At 36.7% G+C, this 18345-nt stretch overlaps 1 long non-coding RNA gene across 1 annotated transcript; it reads left to right on the top strand.

Moving 5' to 3' along the window:
* Positions 1–551: 551 nt before the first annotated feature.
* On the top strand, positions 552–16542 carry LOC123938083. The gene is made up of 4 exons (XR_006817671.1): positions 552–587; positions 12044–12145; positions 12348–12349; positions 16431–16542. It is a non-coding gene; the product is annotated as an uncharacterized LOC123938083 (long non-coding RNA).
* The last annotated feature ends 1803 nt before the right edge of the window (positions 16543–18345 follow it).

Below are 18345 nucleotides of genomic sequence, written 5' to 3'. Positions count from 1 at the left end.
TATATATTTTTTTTTTTTTTTTCTTTACACGTTTCCTTCTATTACAGAAATATGGCTCGGCAAGTTTTGGAATGGTGAAGGTTCAGTTATTCTCTGACGACAGAAGATGTGTTGTTCCAATAAATAGTGCTATCTAAACTCCCCCAATCCACTGGCAGCCGTGGCAGAGACAAACATAACAAAGAGATGGAGTGGGAGAACGTAGACCCTTGGAGGCTGGAGCCTAGATAAAACCTCAAATGGAAGATGCTGCTGAATTTAGCCATGGTTCATCACTTCTGCTTGTATATTGTTTACGCGAAACTGGAGCTAAATAAACCAATCCATGACCTGATTTATCTGCCAAATGGATTGAACATTTACTCTCTGCCTCCAAGGCTTGTCATTTCAGTTTAGCTTTGCAGATGGTACAGCCATTTCCCGGAAACAGAGCCACTACAGAGCAGCTTGCCAGCGTTTCCTGTTATTTAAAGTTCACCCTTAAAAGTACACATAGCCGTGTTTCAGGTTCTCAGCCAGCGCTCCGCGGCGTCCATCAGACACTGCTCTGTCTTTCAGGTCGCTCTAGCCACCTGTCAGGTGCCAAGGTACCAACCACTTCTCTTAAGTTACTACTGGGAAAATTATAGCTTTAAGAGGCTTACTTATGTTTTTGAGAAATGACTTTATCCCACAAACCTGGAGAATCTTTGTGAATGCGTTCGACAGTAAGTACGGGATGAGAGTTGGTTGGCATTTTTCTGAAATAGTTTATGTGATCAAATGCCACATGAAAGGAGCAGTTTTGCTTTTTTTTTTTTTTTTTTTTCCCCCGGATGCTTCTCATTGGAATATTTCTATTATAAACAGAATTCTACGACTTAAAATATAAGCAAGTAAGACGTATTTCTATTGATGTCATATACTTGAAAGAGTATCTGGGGGTTTGGTGATGTTTTGTTATACATGGAATAAAAATATATTTTGTGAAGGGTAGGCTAAGATTGCTTTTGTAAGGAGACAAAGACAATTATATGGCATCAGAGAACTTCAGTCTATGACATGTTCTCACTTTCAAAACCTCCAACTCTGGAAATTTTAAAAGTCAAATTTTTTCCCATATTAAAATGAAGGCAGTATTTCATACTGAAATTTTCATAATTATTTACTTCTACAGTTTATATTGAGAGTAACTTGATATTAAGACTATGAAAAAATTATTTAAATGTAGATGCTGACCATCAGGGTACTAGGTTGAGCAAAGGAGTTTAGGTGACACAGGGAACAAAAATAAATATTAAAAAGATAGGCTTAGGCAACAAAATCAGACCTCATGATTCAGCCTTGACCAGCACTAGTCAAAGGTATAAGACTGAGAAGATGGGTATTATTACTATTGTAGCAAGTTTATTACCTCAGACAAAACATAGTTCCGATGAGTCTGAACTTTATTTATTTTTAAAGATTTTATTTATTTATTTAAAGATTTTATTTATTTATTTGACAGACAGAGATCATAAGTAGGCAGAGAGGCAGGCAGAGAGAGGAGGAAGCAGACCCCCAGCTGAGCAGAGAATCGGACATGGGGCTAGATCCCAGGACCCTGGGATCATGACCTGAGCTGAAGGCAGAGGCTTTAACCCACTGAGCTACCCAGGCGCCCCGATTTTATTTATTTATTTGTCACACAGAGAGAAAACACAGCAGAGGGAGCAGCAGAGGGAGAGGGAGAAGCAGACTCCCCGCTGAACAGGAAACCTAATGCAGGACTCAATCTCAGGACTCTGAAATCATGACCTGAGCAGAAGGCAGAGGTTTCCGAGGCATGCCCATTTATAAACTTTAATAGAGAAATGATATAAGCAATGTCTATGGATGTCATTGAAGAGAAAAAAAAAAACCTAAAAATAAGAAAGTGGGGAAAACCTCACAAAGAAATACATATGACATGTAGAATAGCTTTGCATTTACATAAGTAAATTTACTTATGTGTAATACACAGTACCTATTAGTATATCCCTCAGAAAGCTCATTGCATAGACCCAGTATTAAATGTTCTTCATATATGTTAGGTTATGTCTCAGAACTTCTGGGGGCTGGCTTTGTGTATTTAGCTTGCATACCAAAAGTGAAATTTGTAATATTCTCTAGTTATGTATTTTATCCCACAGTAATGAAATTGATTTGGAGGAAGCCAGTACCTATTAACTTCAAATCATTAATTTTATGTGTCTTTTTTCTCATTGTACTAACTTAATTTTTTAAACTAATACTGAAAAACAGAAGGCAAACTGAAACCTGTTCTAAAACAAGATGAGTGCATCTGTAGACAATCTGTGATATTTCTATTGATTTTTCATTCAAGTACATCAATGTGTCAAGAGATCCATATATAGATATAAATTACTCTGTTAGCCACAAGATTAAAATAATTCTAAACAGGCAGCAGCAAATCATAATCTATTGCTTTATCTGCTTGATTTCCGCATGGTTGATTTAACCTTCCAAAATAAAGGTATCTGTATGAAATGTCAAACTAGTGCACCGCTTTTCTATTTTTTTTTATTTTTTTTTCCATTTTATTTATTTTTTCAGCGTAACAGTATTCATTCTTTTTGCACAACACCCAGTGCTCCATGCAAAACGTGCCCTCCCCACAGCTTTTCTATTTTTGTGACGAGGATGTAAAATCCCTTCTTTGCCTGGTGCTATCCGTCATTGCCCGAGGCTCTTCAATGAGTCCCAGGCTTTGACTTTACAAAGGCTCCGTAAGTAGCTGGTTGTGTGGTTCCTGAGTGCCCAGACCCTCCAGCCTCGACAGCCCTGCGGCTGTTAACACAGCCCAAAAGTTTCCTCGGTTTTGTCGGTTGCAGACTGGGGACGCTGAGAATTAAAACTTACTGGTCAACACACTACTTACTACCGGTTTGAACTGTGTGGGTTTACTGCATACACTGATGTTTATCTTTGATGAGAAATCTCAGTTTAATGAGAGGTGACATGCTGTCGAATATCAAGGAATAAATTTGTTGCTTCCAGTGCACAAGTTAGGGACAGTTCCAGATTTAAGATGGCCGTTGACTTACAAACACCACTCAATATTTCTTCTGGGAGCACATATGATCTTTTGCTCTCCCCTCCCCAAAATTGGTGTATTTGGAATTTTTGCATTTATAGAACAGAAGGAAAATTAAAAAGAATCTTGATATTAATGATTAATAATTAGTAACATTAATTCCCAAACTGTGGTACCGCCATGCACTAGAATACTTAGCCATAAAAGGAATGACTACGGGTATGTGCAACAGTACAGATAAATCTCAAATGATTTATGCTAAGGAAAAGAAGTCTTAAGGTATATATACTGTACAATGCCATTTACGTGAGAAAGATAAAACTATAGAGGTAGAAATTAGGTAATTGTTTTCTAGGAGCTGGGGTTGGGGTTAGAAGAATGACCTCAAAGAAACACCAACACCGAGAATGTTTTTATGGTTATGGAAATGTTCTCTACATCCTGGTGGTAGTAGCGGTTAAATGACCGCATGTATTTGTTAAAACTTGTCAACCTGAGGGTTTTGAAGGGTCAGGGGTGGGAGGTTGGGGGAACAGGTGGTGGGTAATGGGGAGGGCACGTTTTGCATGGAGCACTGGGTGTTGTGCAAAAAGAATGAATACTGTTACGCTGAAAAAATAAATAAAATGGAAAAAAAATTCAATACATCAAAAAAAAAAAAGAATTGTAAAAAATGATAAAAATAAAAAAAAAAACTTGTCAAACTGCACACTGCAGGGGGGTGGGGATTGACTGTATTTAAGGTGCAACTTAATACAATATGACTTAATAAAAGAACCAAGTAAATATTTATAGCTTTTATTCTGAGCAAAATTGTATTGCACCTCCAAAGTAATTAGACTGAACTTTATTTAAAACAAAGTAAAAATAATAATATATATCAGTTACACAAGAATAGCTTTTAGGGACACCTGGGTTGCTCTGTTAAATGTCTGCCTTCAGCTCAGGTCATGATCTCAGAGTCCCAGGATCAAGTCCCACATTGGGCTCCTTGCTCAGCAGGGAGTCTGCTTCTCCCTCTCCCTGCCACTCCCTCTCTTGTGCTCACTCCCTCACTGTCTTCTCTCTCTCTCTCTGAAAATAAACAGACAAAATACTAAAAAAAAAAAAGTTTTTTCTAGAGGAGGTGGCAAAGAGTCTGAAGAAGAAAACACACTTAAATTTGTCCATAACATTTTATTTATTAAAAAACATCTGAGGGGTCCCTGGATGGCTTAGTCCATAAGTTTCTGACTCTTGATTTCAGCTCAAGTCTTATCTCAGGGTCATAAGTTCAAATCCCACATTGGGCTCCGCACTGGGTGTGGAATATATATCTATATATATATAGATATTTCTATATATGCAGATATCTATGTCTGAGATAAATATAATAAATTTGGTAATTTTTTATAATAGATATATCAGATTATCATTTGCTTTTATTTCTATAGTGTTTTCTTTTTCAATGAATGCAGTGGTATTTATTCCAATGTTGAAAACAAGTAGATTCTAATAATATTATCTTCTTTCTGATGAATTGGAAACAGACCAAAAAAAGACAACAAAAAAATATTTTTTCTTGTTCTTATCTCCATTCACTTTCCCCAAGATGTGTCTTATTTTGGCTTATCTTAAATTAGAAAAGAAAGGGGGAAAAAAGGAGGGACAAAGTGTGACGCACACTGACCACCTGCTCAGAAACCAAACAGGTTTACCTCTTTACATCTTTACCACCTGGTGACACACCTGTCCCATTGATACCAGTCTCTGGAGATTTGAATGGATCCATGGAGTTATTTCTGGAACAGCACAGATAAACATCAGCTGTAGGCCCAGTCCATTGAGCATTCTCTGAGCTCGGATATTCCGTGTTATTTTACCTTCCTGTCGATTAATGTAGCTCATCCTTATGACCTGTGTACTTGTTTGAATCATTTACCTCAAATGTCAAGTCCTTGAAAACGTGATCTCATTTGGAAATAAGGTTATTGTAGATGTAATCATGTCATGATGAGATCCTAGTAGATTAGAATGGTCTGTTAATCCAATACGACTAGTATCTTTACATAAGGACTGGGATCCTGGTCAGAGGAAGAAACTTTAAACTCGGAGAACACTGTGTGATGGCAGTGGGAGAGACTGGAGAGATCTGTTTATAGGCAAGGAACACCTAGAAGTGCCAGAAATCACCAGAAGCTAGAAAGAGTGTAGAAGGACATCTACAGCCTTCAGAGACGGTAAGAGAGAGCACGGCCCTGATGGCACCTGAGTTCAGACTTCTAACCTCCAGAACTATGAGAATATAAATTTATGTTATTTAAAGCTACCCAGTCATTTTTTATGGTAGCCTTAGTGCACAAATGTACCTTGGAGACTACATATTGAAGAGAGCAGATCCACAAGATGTAAGAGAAATAAATATTTTAGATTTTATGTACATTAGAAATAAAATGCAAGTTGGGGCAGCCACTTTGGAGAACAGTGTGGAGATTCCTCAAGAAATTAAAAATAGAGCTTCCCTATGACCCTGCAATTGCACTGCTGGGTATTTACCCCAAAGATACAGATGTAGTGAAAAGAAGGGCCATCTGTACCCCAATGTTTAGGAGCTAGGATTAGTCTAAATAATTAATACAGTTAAACTTAGGGAAAGACTGTGCTGTGGGTATCAACACCATTAATCTCTCTGTGGCAAATACTTCCCCCTCCACCTCACACATCCTAACAGTCAGGCAAACTAAGGGCCTAAACACTCTTTGGAAACATTCTCTAACTCGTCTTGAAAAGTCAACAAAACATACACTATTTAAAAATCTGATTTAAAGCTTCCCATGTTCAAAGCTTAGAATAGTTTTGCCAAAGAATATCCATGAGATTTGGCTTGAAGGAAATAGTTGATCTGAAAGCGAGAGAGAGAGCGAGAATGAAAGAGACAGAGAGATTTAGGTACTATGTAGTGATCCTTATAGAGTTCACATGACACAACCATGTCCTAATTACAGCTCCCACCCCATGCTCTAACAGGAGCTGCTTTGGGCTGTGGTCCTGGGTGTTGCGAGTATTGGCTTTATGAGAGGCTGAGAAGCCCACCATTTAGACTACCACGTGGGTTTAAAAATCACTGGCATGGATAATGCCTTGGAAATACTGGCAGAGCCATACATTTTCTCCTAGTCACACAAAATACAGGGACTCATTTCCCATCTTCCTCTGGTTTGAAATCAAATAAACCTTTATGAAAAATTTGGATGGAAAATTACACTTTCTAATATTATCCCATTGAGCCCCTAGTTAACTGGAGTTAGCAGTAAGAATCATTTTACTTTGTCTCTAAACACATAGAAAAATGATAAAAACAACGTGAAATATATGTGCCTGCTCCAATCAAAACTAGTAGGGAATGTTGCCAGGCTGGAATTTGGTAATATTAAAACACATATTGGTTACACATATTGGTGTTACCATCTCTTACTCTCATAAAGTGTGTGTGTGTGTTGTGTTGTGTTGTTAGCTGGAGCTATGTAGCTCATATTTGGAAAATAAGCATAGAGAATAAAGCATAGATGAGAGTAAAACCAAGAAACTCACAAGTTTTTAATTGAAAATATAATTTAAATTGTTTTAAATTACATCATATCAAGAAACGATTTTATTTTTTTTTTAAGATTTTATTTTTTTATTTGACAGAGAGAAATCACAAGTAGACAGAGAGGCAGGCAGAGAGAGAGGAGGAGGCAGGCTCCCTGCTGAGCAGAGAGCCCGATGCAGGGCTCGATCCCAGGACCCTGGTATCATGACCTGAGCTGAAGGCAGAGGCTCTAACCCACTGAGCCACCCAGGTGCCCCTCAAGAAACGATTTTAATTCCCATAGACCCAATATCAATTTTAGGATAAATAGGTAAATCTCACTTGAATTTTCATCAAAGTCCTTCAGGTAATGACATTATGAGTTTACTAATGTCATTAAATATTGCAACAGTCATTCAGAACTGTGGGCCTGAAATTGATAATTATAGCCTATTTACCAGACTCCTTGAGATGTGAACTCCAAATCATGCCTTTGACAACTCTCGATAATGGACCATAAATATCCCAAAAGCTAAGTATGAGACTTTTAGTGATCTTGGTCGTCTTCTTCTTTTTTCACCTAAATCTTTTCGGCAATTGCATTTGTACTCCTCTACTTGCAGGGTGAATTTGTTTTACTTTGATTTGTTTTGTTTACAATCATTTTCTTCTCTCCACCTCTGCATTTAATACAATCGCAGGCTTACTGAAATGATGTCCAAGTACTGCTTTTAATCTTTATCATCTCTTTACCTACATACCTTCTATAAATTGTGGCATTGCAAAATCAATCTTCCCTAAGTAAATCTCTTAAGCATTTCCATTGCCTCATTCACTCATTCCATATTCCATAGTCTTAAATTTTCAAAATTCCCCGTGTCCTGGCACCCCACACTTTCTCTGCCTTAGAGCTGGTTACACTTTAACAGCATTCATGTAATCTATACAAATGGAGTAAATGTGTTTTACTAATAGTGACTCAAGCTTTCGAGCCTCTGAATATTTGCCCTCTTAAATATGCTTTTTTCCATCTGAAATGCTTTCTTTTTCATGTCTACCTATCAAAATCTTATTCATTCTTTAAAAAGTAATTCAAATATTATTCCTTTTATAATGTACACATAGGTCTTTGTGATGCACTTTGAATCCTGCTTTGTGCTTATTAATCTATATACTTGTTCTTCTCCCTGAAAGTTTATATTTTCCTTAAGCTTCAAGTTGAAACCCTGTTATATTTATGTGCATCTTTCAGAGAAACTAGCATGAAGTCAAGGACACGAAACTTTCCAAACAGTAATTATTTATTTTAATGTGATTTACAAACCTCCAATTTCAAAATGTTTTATGTTTTTAAAGAGAAGGCTTTGACAAATAGAAAATGTGGATTACATTTATTTTGTAACACTACCTCCAATCTGTTAAAGTACAGAAATATATTACTAGAAGCACAACAAGAAACAGCTGGGAATTAATTATGAAATATTCTTATCTCCTAAAAGTAGTTGACAGAAAAAAATGTCTTTAGGAAATAGCCATAATTTGAAACACTAAAATCCCTTCTGCTGAATGAAAGTAACATTATCCTGTATTCTTCTGAAAACCTCATTGCCAATTTCCTTGTATATTTCTAAATGCAACCATTAGAAGAGTAAAGAAACCACTGTGATTCATGATAGGATAAAAGTTGGCCTCACTTCTCATAATAGTATTGCTATATGCTTGAGATAAAGAGAAAGGTTGTTACATAAATATACTTACACTGTTATCTTAAGCTATAATGCAGATTTTCTTCATTTTTACAATCTTTGGTTTTAATTACATTTAAATTGGCTAGATATTATATTGTTGGCAAACCTACATGACCCCTGATAAAAACTGCTTGTTTACATTTAAGGTAAGACCAAACAGGACCTTATCAAATGTTGGCAATACGCTGACCGACTGAGGGAAGTGTGGCTAGTACCAAGTATCCGGATAACTTTCACATTTCCATTATTCTTATTTACATGTGAACACATTTGGTAAACTATCAGCATTATCTCCATCTTTGAATATTCCTTTCCAAAAACCATATATTTTCCTCTATTTGAGTATTTCCATGCTACCTACATATAAATATATTTTTTTAAAGATTTTATTCCAGAGAGAGAGGGAGAACACACACACCAGTGCGGGGTGGGGTCAGAGGGAACTGATTCCCCACTGAGCACAGAACCTGACATGGTGCTCTATCCCATGATCCTGAGACTGGGACTTGGGCCAAAATTAGACACTTAACCTACTGAGGCACCCAGGAGCCCCTCCATGCTATATTTGAACATTTAAAGCTTTCTGCATTTTGCAGAACATCTTTCTTCTTCTCAGCAACCTCAGTCAAAAACAAATAAATATACTTATGTTTATATCCATGTTTATATTTACATATACACCCTCAGTAAAAACAAAGTTTGCTTAGAACTTACCTCACAATCTTGCTACTAGCCAAGAAACCCACTTTCAAACAAAATGATAACGAAAGGTCTGATACTCATGGCATTTCCCATTGGTCCTCTAATGTGTCTCATTAAATAGAAGTAACTCCCCCCACCTCTAATAGTGAGATGGTTCGCCAGGATTTAGACGCAAGCTGGATGGATAAGTAAACTTTATGGACTGGAATGTCATATAGATGGCCATGTATGCTCGGAATCAGAGAACAATATTTCTCACTGTCAGATCTATTCTACCTGAAAAACATGGCTTTTCTCAATACCCTGAGGTCTTCTTAATTATAAAAACAAAAGAAATAAACAAAAATTATAGATTTTTAGCCCCCCCCAAAAAAATTAAAAAAAAAAAACCACCATTGAACAATAGTGGTTTTATTAAACTGAAAGTTAACATTTCAACCTGGCAAATTTAAGCTTTGAGGGGGGAGAAAAAAGAAAGGGGTAATAGGAAGATTTAGGTGAATGTCTGCCTATCAAAGGAAATTCAGTTGCAAATGGAGTTTGTATTACCACATGCTGCAGGACCTACAAATGGTTAGACTCTTCAGAAATGGAAGGAGAGGGGAACACAAGGAAAGTAGTGAAACCACAGACTGTGGCAAAAACCAAGGAGCTGTGTTTCTTACAAGAGGCAAGACGTTCACCGGGAGGATCATTTAAAAGCAAAGACCTAGATGCTGTCCATAGTCCTCAGACTGGGGGCAGCGGCACATTCTGGATGCATATAGTTAACGTAATGACTAGTTGCATATAGTTAACTTAACGATGAAGCTCAGTGACGGCAGATCCTTAGTTGAGAATAGTATGTGGTTAGAAACTCTGACAGAACAATTTGTTAGCTTTCAAGTTACCAAAATTTCTGATTTGAATGGTTACTTTCTGTTGAGTAGTTTATTACGGTAAACTGAGTATTAAATTGACAGTAGTTAACGGCAGGCATTCAGGGGGAAAGAATCGTTATCAGCCACATTGAGAAACTAACCTCCTTGAAATGCCTGTGGAAAATTTCCCAGACTTTGGAATCCATCACCCAATCAGACTCTGGAAGATGTGTTTTGTTCACGTTGCTACTGCTGTAAGTTTCATAAACAATATAAATGTGCCTTACCTACTTTGTTATAAAAAGCAACTAATGTATGTTATTTTTTGGTTTATGTTTAAGTTAAATCAAAGCAAGATCAGAGAACACTACATTTTTTCTTAGAAAAAGATGACACAAAATGAAGAGGAATACAGGAGGGCGTGGTCCATTTGTGCTTTGTTTAAAGATAAGCTTTACTGTAATAGATATGTTAAAGATACTGCTTTCTAAGCAGTCCGATTAGGAAGGGTAGGCTTAGTTTGGTAACTTGTGCTTCCGAGGTAGGCTGTCTCCAGGTAGGATAGCGGTTTATATGAAAGCAAACTATGGAAGTTGAACATGACTTGCTTTTGGCAGCAGGTCAATGTGTCAGGGATAAACACTGCTTTAAGTAAGCTTTCTCAAGGTGCTTGAGTTGTACCTGTCTTTATATTCTCTAGAATATCTAGAGATATCCTAGAGTTTGGTATGCTTAAATTTTATTTGTTTATGTGTTTGAGAGAGGGGGAGAGCAGAGAGAGCATCTCAAGCACCTTCCCCTCTGAGGGTAGAACTGGACTCAGGGCTCAATCTCACAACCTTGAGATCATGACCTGAGCCAAAACCAACTGTCAGACGCCCAACAGACTGAGCTTCCCGGACATCCCTCACATGGGTATGCTTGTGGGTGCAATTAGGTTCTGCAACTCAGCGAGCTTGTTTTATACTCTAAAGCTCTGTATGTCTTAATAGAGATACTTTATGAATTAAGGATTGTCATGAGTTGAATTTCATCCCCTTCAACTCATATGTTGAACTCCTAACTCCCAGTATAGTACCACATGACCACATTTGTAGATATTATCTTTTAAAGAGATAATTAAGTTAAAATGAGTATATTAGGGTGCACCTAATCCAGTCTGACTGGTGTCCATATTAGAAGAGGAGATTAGGACACAAAAATATGTACAGAGGGAAGACCATATGAAGACTCAGTGAGATGATGGCCATCCAGGAGCCAAAGAGGGAAACTTCTGAAGGAATAACCCTGGCAACACCTTGATCTGGGACTTCTAGCCTCCAGAACGGAGACAATACATTTCTGTTGTTTAAGCCACTCATTTTTGGGGACTTTATTACTGCAGCCTAAGCAAATAAAAACATCCCTCTCCCTCTCTATCTCCCTGTAAAACATTATGACCTGTGCCCACAGTTCGTGGAGTTCACCCAGAGAGGCCGTGTTCCCGAAGGCCTGAGCCCCTCTGCTCCCCACACTTGACCTGTGTGATTAAGAATTGTTTTTGCTTCCCTAATCTGTTGTCAGTTCACTTGCTATTGTAAACAATTAATTTATAAATGTACACCAAACGAGATATGTCAGTATAAAAAGGAAATGCTTGTTATTTTTATGAAAACTAAGTTAAATGCTATGGAAAGATTGACAAGTCACATGCACACACATCCTTGAATTATGTGTATAGAAATTTACCAAAATGTTGGAGAAAAAACTATTAATATCTATAAGCAACCTGAATTCAGATTAATAGTATACTTAAATCTATACTCCACTTCAAAGAAACTAGAAATTTAGATGATACATACTGTATTTCGTTGATGTAAAAAATAACTGATGAAATGATACCAACTCAGTTGTACTAAAAAAAAAAACTTATTACTTTTCATTTATTATTTTTAAATATTTTATTTATTTATTTTAGGGAGAGAGAGCAAGCACACAGGTTGAGGGAAGGGGAGGGGGAGAGGTTTTTCAAAGGTATTGGACAGTTTTGAAATACTAATGTTATTTAGATACTACCATTATTTAGATAATACCATAGATAAATGTGAGCTTTGAAACCCATAGCAACTTAATTTTTTTTCGCCAACAGGAGGAAAAGCCTCTTGTCTGGGGCAAAGATAGCAGAGAAAGAAATTCATCAAAACACCTTCTTCAGCTGGTTTTTGAAGCATTCCTGGCAGCCTGGCATTGCGTAGGTCTAAAGTTCATAGTTGCTCAATACCTACCAAGTTGATAAAGGCTACGGGAAAATATGTGAAAAAAAAAAAAAAAAGAAGTGTAAAGGCATTTTATTTGGGTCACTTCAAAATGTTAATGTTAAGTTCCTTATAGATTTTGGATACTAGCCCTTTATCTGATATGTCGTTTGCAAATATCTTCTCCCATTCTGTCAGTTGTCTTTTGGTTTTGTTAACTGTTTCCTTTGCTGTGCAAAAGCTTTTGATCTTGATGAAATCCCAATAGTTCATTTTTGCCCTTGCTTCCCTTGCCTTTGCCATTGTTCCTAGGAAGATGTTGCTACGGCTGAGGTCGAAGAGGTTGCTGCCTGCGTTCTCCTCAAGGATTTTGATGGATTCCTTTCTCACATTGAGGTCCTTCATCCATTTGGAGTCTATTTTCGTGTGTGGTGTAAGGAAGTGGTCCAATTTCATTTTTCTGCATGTGGCTGTCCAATTTTCCCAGCACCATTTATTGAAGAGGCTGTCTTTTTTCCATTGGACATTCTTTCCTGCTTTGTCGAAGATTAGTTGACCATAGAGTTGAGGGTCGATTTCTGGGCTCTCTATTCTGTTCCACTGATCTATGTGTCTGTTTTTGTGCCAGTACCATGCTGTCTTGATGATGACAGCTTTGTAATAGAGCTTGAAGTCCGGAATTGTGATGCCACCAACTTTGGCTTTGTTCTTCAATATTCCTTTGGCTATTCGAGGTCTTTTCTGCTTCCATATAAATTTGAGGATTATTTGTTCCATTTCTTTGAAAAAAATGGATGGTATTTTGATAGGGATTGCATTAAATATGTAGATTGCTTTAGGTAGCATAGACATTTTCACAATATTTATTCTTCCAATCCAGGAGCATGGAACATTTTTCCATTTTTTTGTGTCTTCCTCAATTTCTTTCATGAGTACTTTATAATTTTCTGTGTATAGATTCTTAGTCTCTTTGGTTAGGTTTATTCCTAGTTATCTTATAGTTTTGGGTACAATTGTAAATGGCATTGACTCCTTAATTTCTCTTTCTTCAGTCTTGTTGTTGGTGTACAGAAATGCAACTGATTTCTGTGCATTGATTTTATATGTGCTTATCTGTCAACCTGAATTTTTAACCTATATCTGCCTGCATCTCTGGACAAAATCGTGGAATCACGCAGAGACAACTTGAAGCTCATAGCCTCAATTTCAGGAGTTGAAAAACTGCTACTTTTCCCTCAGCTTCTCTCCCCTTCGCAGGAGAAAGGCTAAGCAGAGGAGATAAGAACTGCCAATTATAAAATATTACAGTTTTCAGTTTTTTGGAGGCAGGGATCAAAACTCCAAGGTAATTGAAATTTTTCATGAAATCCTTTCAAGACAAATACATGATTAATCCATGTAGAGTTCTAGTCAGACCAAATTTCTTAAGTCCTGACTTTATGCAATTAAAAAGTTCCTATCAGTGTTGATTACATGAAAGTGAAGAAGGAGAAAGGAAACCATTTTTGTTTTGTTTTGTTTTATTTTATTTTATTGTGTGTTTGTGACGGGAAAAAGGTGGCTCAGCAATGATATCAGAAATGGATGTGACTGTTGAGAAAAGGAAGTGGACGCAAAGGGTGTTTGGATAATATTGGTAGAACTCCGGGCAATGAAAGGAAGAGTTTACCAGGTTTCCAGCAAGCTGGGTTTGACCCTTTTTAGCAGGATGTTGGTTCAGGCAAAACTTTTTGCCTTCCTCCGGGCCAAAAGAACATCCTGGATAGTTAGGGATCATAATATCTACTACTTTGAATTGCAATCATAGCTTTATTTATTTTCTTGCCACTATACTGTAAACTGCTTAAATTCAAGAACTCCAACTTCTAATTTCTTTATCCCAAGGGCATGGTAGGTACACCCACCCGAATATTTTTTTGTTTGTTTGTCGGTGGAGACAGAGAAGACCGATCCTTGTGGGGATTTATGAGTTTATATCACGGACTCAATCAATGTTAGTCATCATTACCATCATGCAAATTATTCATTCCTCATCATATATATTTCACTTTTAAAATAGATGAAAGATTACCAACATAACTTTCTAGGTTCCAAAATTATGTTGAGAGCCATGGTGGTTCATTTATAAAACTGTGTTTTTGTGAAATGAAAAGAATAAGGGAAGTATTTATTGTCCATATTACATTAATGGTGATTTTCTATTTTATGCATTGTAAGAAAATTATATTTAAATAGAAATATAAAATTGCACAAATACCTATGTAATCTATGACTACATATGATATATCGCTCATATTTTGGATGTTCCAACAGGATTTCCATAATTGGGAATCTTCATCGTGAAATTCGTATCTCCTCCTACCCTTGCATTCTCAGTAATCTGATAGTATCTTCAGACTGTTAAAGGGTTGCATAATCACTTTTCATTTTTCAATTGCTTAATTTACTTTATCATAATTATTTTTCTACGTGTAATGCAATCTGTGCTCAAAAGATAGAATGTAATTACATTGTTTTCTGTCATCTCTATGCTTTTAGGGTTAACACCAGGACCCAATAAATATGTACAGAAGTAGTTTGCCTAAATTATCCTAAAAATTTTGGTGGAATATTTTCATGTAATTCAGGTTTCCACAACTTTATGTATTGTTAAGCATCATTTATTTACGAAATAATTTAAATGAATTATTATGATGTGAAATCCACTGAGCTTAACACATTCATGGACATAAAATGCACAACCATTGGCTAACAAGGAGGAGTTCACACAAGGGGGTGGAGGAAATGAGAGTGTAGGAAAATAAGTCATGAATATATAAAATAGCAACATGAGAAGTAACCAAGCAAAATATTACTAAATGAATTACTAAATTAGTAATTATACTTAATTACTAATTAGTAATTAATTACTACTTATTAATTAGTACTAAATTACTAAATGAACAAATGAATGAAGTGAAATGGCACATGACATAAATAGAATAGTGTAGGTAAAGTATACTAATACTTCATAAAAACTGAGCTCTCTAAGTCTATATTTATGGGAGAGAAAAGAATGTAAATAACATAAATTCATGAGAAATTACAGAAATCTAACATGTTTGAGGGCATCTTAGGTATTTTTTTTTAACCTGATGATTTACTAGGAACTCTTTATAGTAGTTTATGTAATGAATGTGTTACTCTGTTGTGAGAACTTTCTTCGGGTAGTTACTGAAGTTTACCACGTGTGGCCTGTTCACGATCACACCGTTTGAAGGCTGTGGAGGTAGTTCGCACATATAGAAATATAGGCTCTTATAATTTCAAAACCTATGACCAGCTTTTTCTACCTGATACCTCCTCAGCTCGGATGTGAGGAAAGAGCAAAATTTGGCATGGTAGAATAAAGAAAATAAAGTATTCTGAGAAAAACAAAATAAGGACTTGAGTAACATACTTGTTTAGAACACACACTCTCTCTCACACACACACACACACATGCATTCACACATGCACATATGCACATACATACATACATACACGCAGGAACAGACAGGATTCAGCTTGCAAGGAGGTAGACCAAACTTCAAGGAGCGAATGAGGAATGTTACTTACTAAAAATCATAAAATTGTGTGCTACAGCTCAAGAAGCCTAGTGACCATCTTTAAGAACCACGATCCAATGAGAGATTATGTAGATCTATATAGTTAAGAAATTAAAAATAAAATAAGTAAAAAAAAAAAAAGAGAGATCAGAGTGATCAGAGTCAGTATAAGGAGACTTGGAATCTATAAATCAAGCGATTATATGGAGGTATTAGATCATTGGAAGGCCAGTCAGGTCTAGACCAGAGTTAAGGATTAGGACAAATGACCAGTAGTCTCAAAGCACTGACATCAAGAATAAAACAGGAAATTACTTAGAAGTTGTGTGGTTAACCTTCATTTCCTTAGCCTCCTAAAAAAAGGACATTAAATATGAAAATACTCCTGGCTTTTATACTTTCTTCCCTATGGAATTAAACAAAACAAAACAAACCAAAACAACCTGTCTTATTTGCTCAAACACTTAATCTAATTTTGAAGAAATACTTAAGCACATTCTGCTGAGATTTTCTTATTTGAAAATCAGTGGAAATTCCATAGGAAAGTTTTCTTCTGTGCATCTAATGATCTATAATTTCATATAAACCAAAGGAAAAGTATAGATAAGACCCTTTATCAATGTAAAGCTACACTGTCTGATGTGTGTACCATTAACAGAGCTGGTATTCTGACCAATATCTGACTTCCTTCTAGGTCTTGAACTTTGGGAAGAAGGATTTGATTTATTGACTGTCCACAATTCCAACCAAGGACTTCATATGGCGGAGAGCAATGCCCAAAGATACAACTATGATACAGATGCGAGTGACAATTACAAGGAGAATGTTGATATTTTATGTTATATAATTCTTTAAAACATCTATACTTATGTATTTGTTTTATGCATTTTACACTGATTTCAAAACAATCACAAGAGACAGACTGGGTAGGGATGGAAACTCCCTGAGTAAGTTAGCATTTTTGCCAAACATGTCAGCAATTAAATATATACAGGTAATGTACTAAAGAGCTGATCATTCCTACTCTACTGTGGGGCTAGTTGAGAAACGAAACAGCAGTGACATATACAAATAAAATTTCCACTTTATTTTGAGAAAGTTGATTGGAGAAAAAGACTATTTATCTGTACCCATTAGCAATTGCGGTTGTTAATACTTCAGCTCTGAATTAGACAGACAACCAATTGTTAGCAAACTGGACAATCTCAAAGTTTCCCTAGGGAGACAGAGTCTCACCACATCTAAGAAGACCCATCCTTGCTGGAAGTAGGTCAACTTGAAAAGATATAATCTAGAACAAACAGGCTGAAAGCTTTCTCCCCACATCTGATAAGATGTCACTCCTCCCATATGGAGGAGTACTGGGGCTGAGCAGAGCTGGGAAGGTTCTTTCCAAACATTTTGTTGTTTTTCTTCCTCCTATGGTCCACAGTGGAAGTTCTCTATCACCTATAGACACGAGAAGTTAGGCAATGAGTTCCTTCTAATAGTCAATAAGGTAACGGATGACTTCAAATCAGTGCTTCTCATCCACCTAATTTTGTTGAATTCTGTACCCTTCACACATTAGGAAGATTTTCAGTTAGGCTGAATCATGTATTTACCCTGTAGTCATACGTATGTCCTTATTCAGTCATTTTGGTGCTTCTGTCCGGAATCATATTCACATCCCCACAATCATTTAGGGATCATTCATGACTATAAAGTGGTCTAATCTGCAAGGCCAATTCATAAGTCTGAAAGTTTAGTTTAAAACAAAAGAATAAACATATTTAAAAAATTTGAAAGTGATCTGGGGTGCCTGGGTGGCTCAGTCAGATAAGCACCTGCCTTCGGCTTAGGTCATGATCTCAGGGTCCTGGGATGGAGCCCTGCGACGGGCTCCCTGCTCAGCGGGAGGCCTGCTTCTCCCTCTCCTACTCCCCCTGCTTGTGTTCCTTCTATCACTGTCTCTTTCTCTGTCAAATAAATAAATAAATAAAATCTTAAAAAAAAATTGAAGGTGATCAAAACCTACATCTCATTACAGATAAAGTTGGCCTGTAACTTCAATCATGAAGCATACTGTGAGTTAAAGGAATATGTAAAAGAGGACGGGTACTCTGCCTGTAAAATCACAGTTACAATGAATTAGTTTATAGTCTCTTTCTGTGGAAGTGGAAGTGGGCACAACACATGGATTCAGAATCTAATTCTTTTTTTTTTTAAAGATTTTATTTATTTATGTGACAGACAAAGATCACAAGTAGGCAGAGAAGCAGGCAGAGAGAGAGGGGGGAAGCAGGCTCCCTGCCAAGCAGAGAGCCCAATGCGGGGCTTGATCTCAGGACCCTGAGATCATGACCTGAGCTGAAGGCAGAGGCTTTAACCACTGAGCCACCAGGCACCCCCAGAATCTAATTCTTAAGTGAGTTGTTTGGGCTTAAATTTCAATCAAAAGTGAAAAGGTTGTTTGAAAATGTGACAAGTCACTCTATTGATCTCATAATAAAAGTTATGGTTAATAACTGATGTTGTGAAAGATGTACAACTTCCCAAATTTTTATAGCATCAATATTTGTGAAAACATTTCTCCTCCTGAAACGAGAAAGACTTTTAACCACATTCTG

Source organism: Meles meles, chromosome 3 (genome assembly GCF_922984935.1).
Source record: "Meles meles chromosome 3, mMelMel3.1 paternal haplotype, whole genome shotgun sequence".
Lineage (NCBI taxonomy): Eukaryota > Metazoa > Chordata > Mammalia > Carnivora > Mustelidae > Meles > Meles meles.
The sequence above is the reverse complement of the archived record's forward strand: the minus strand, read 5'-3'. Positions and strand labels throughout refer to the sequence as shown.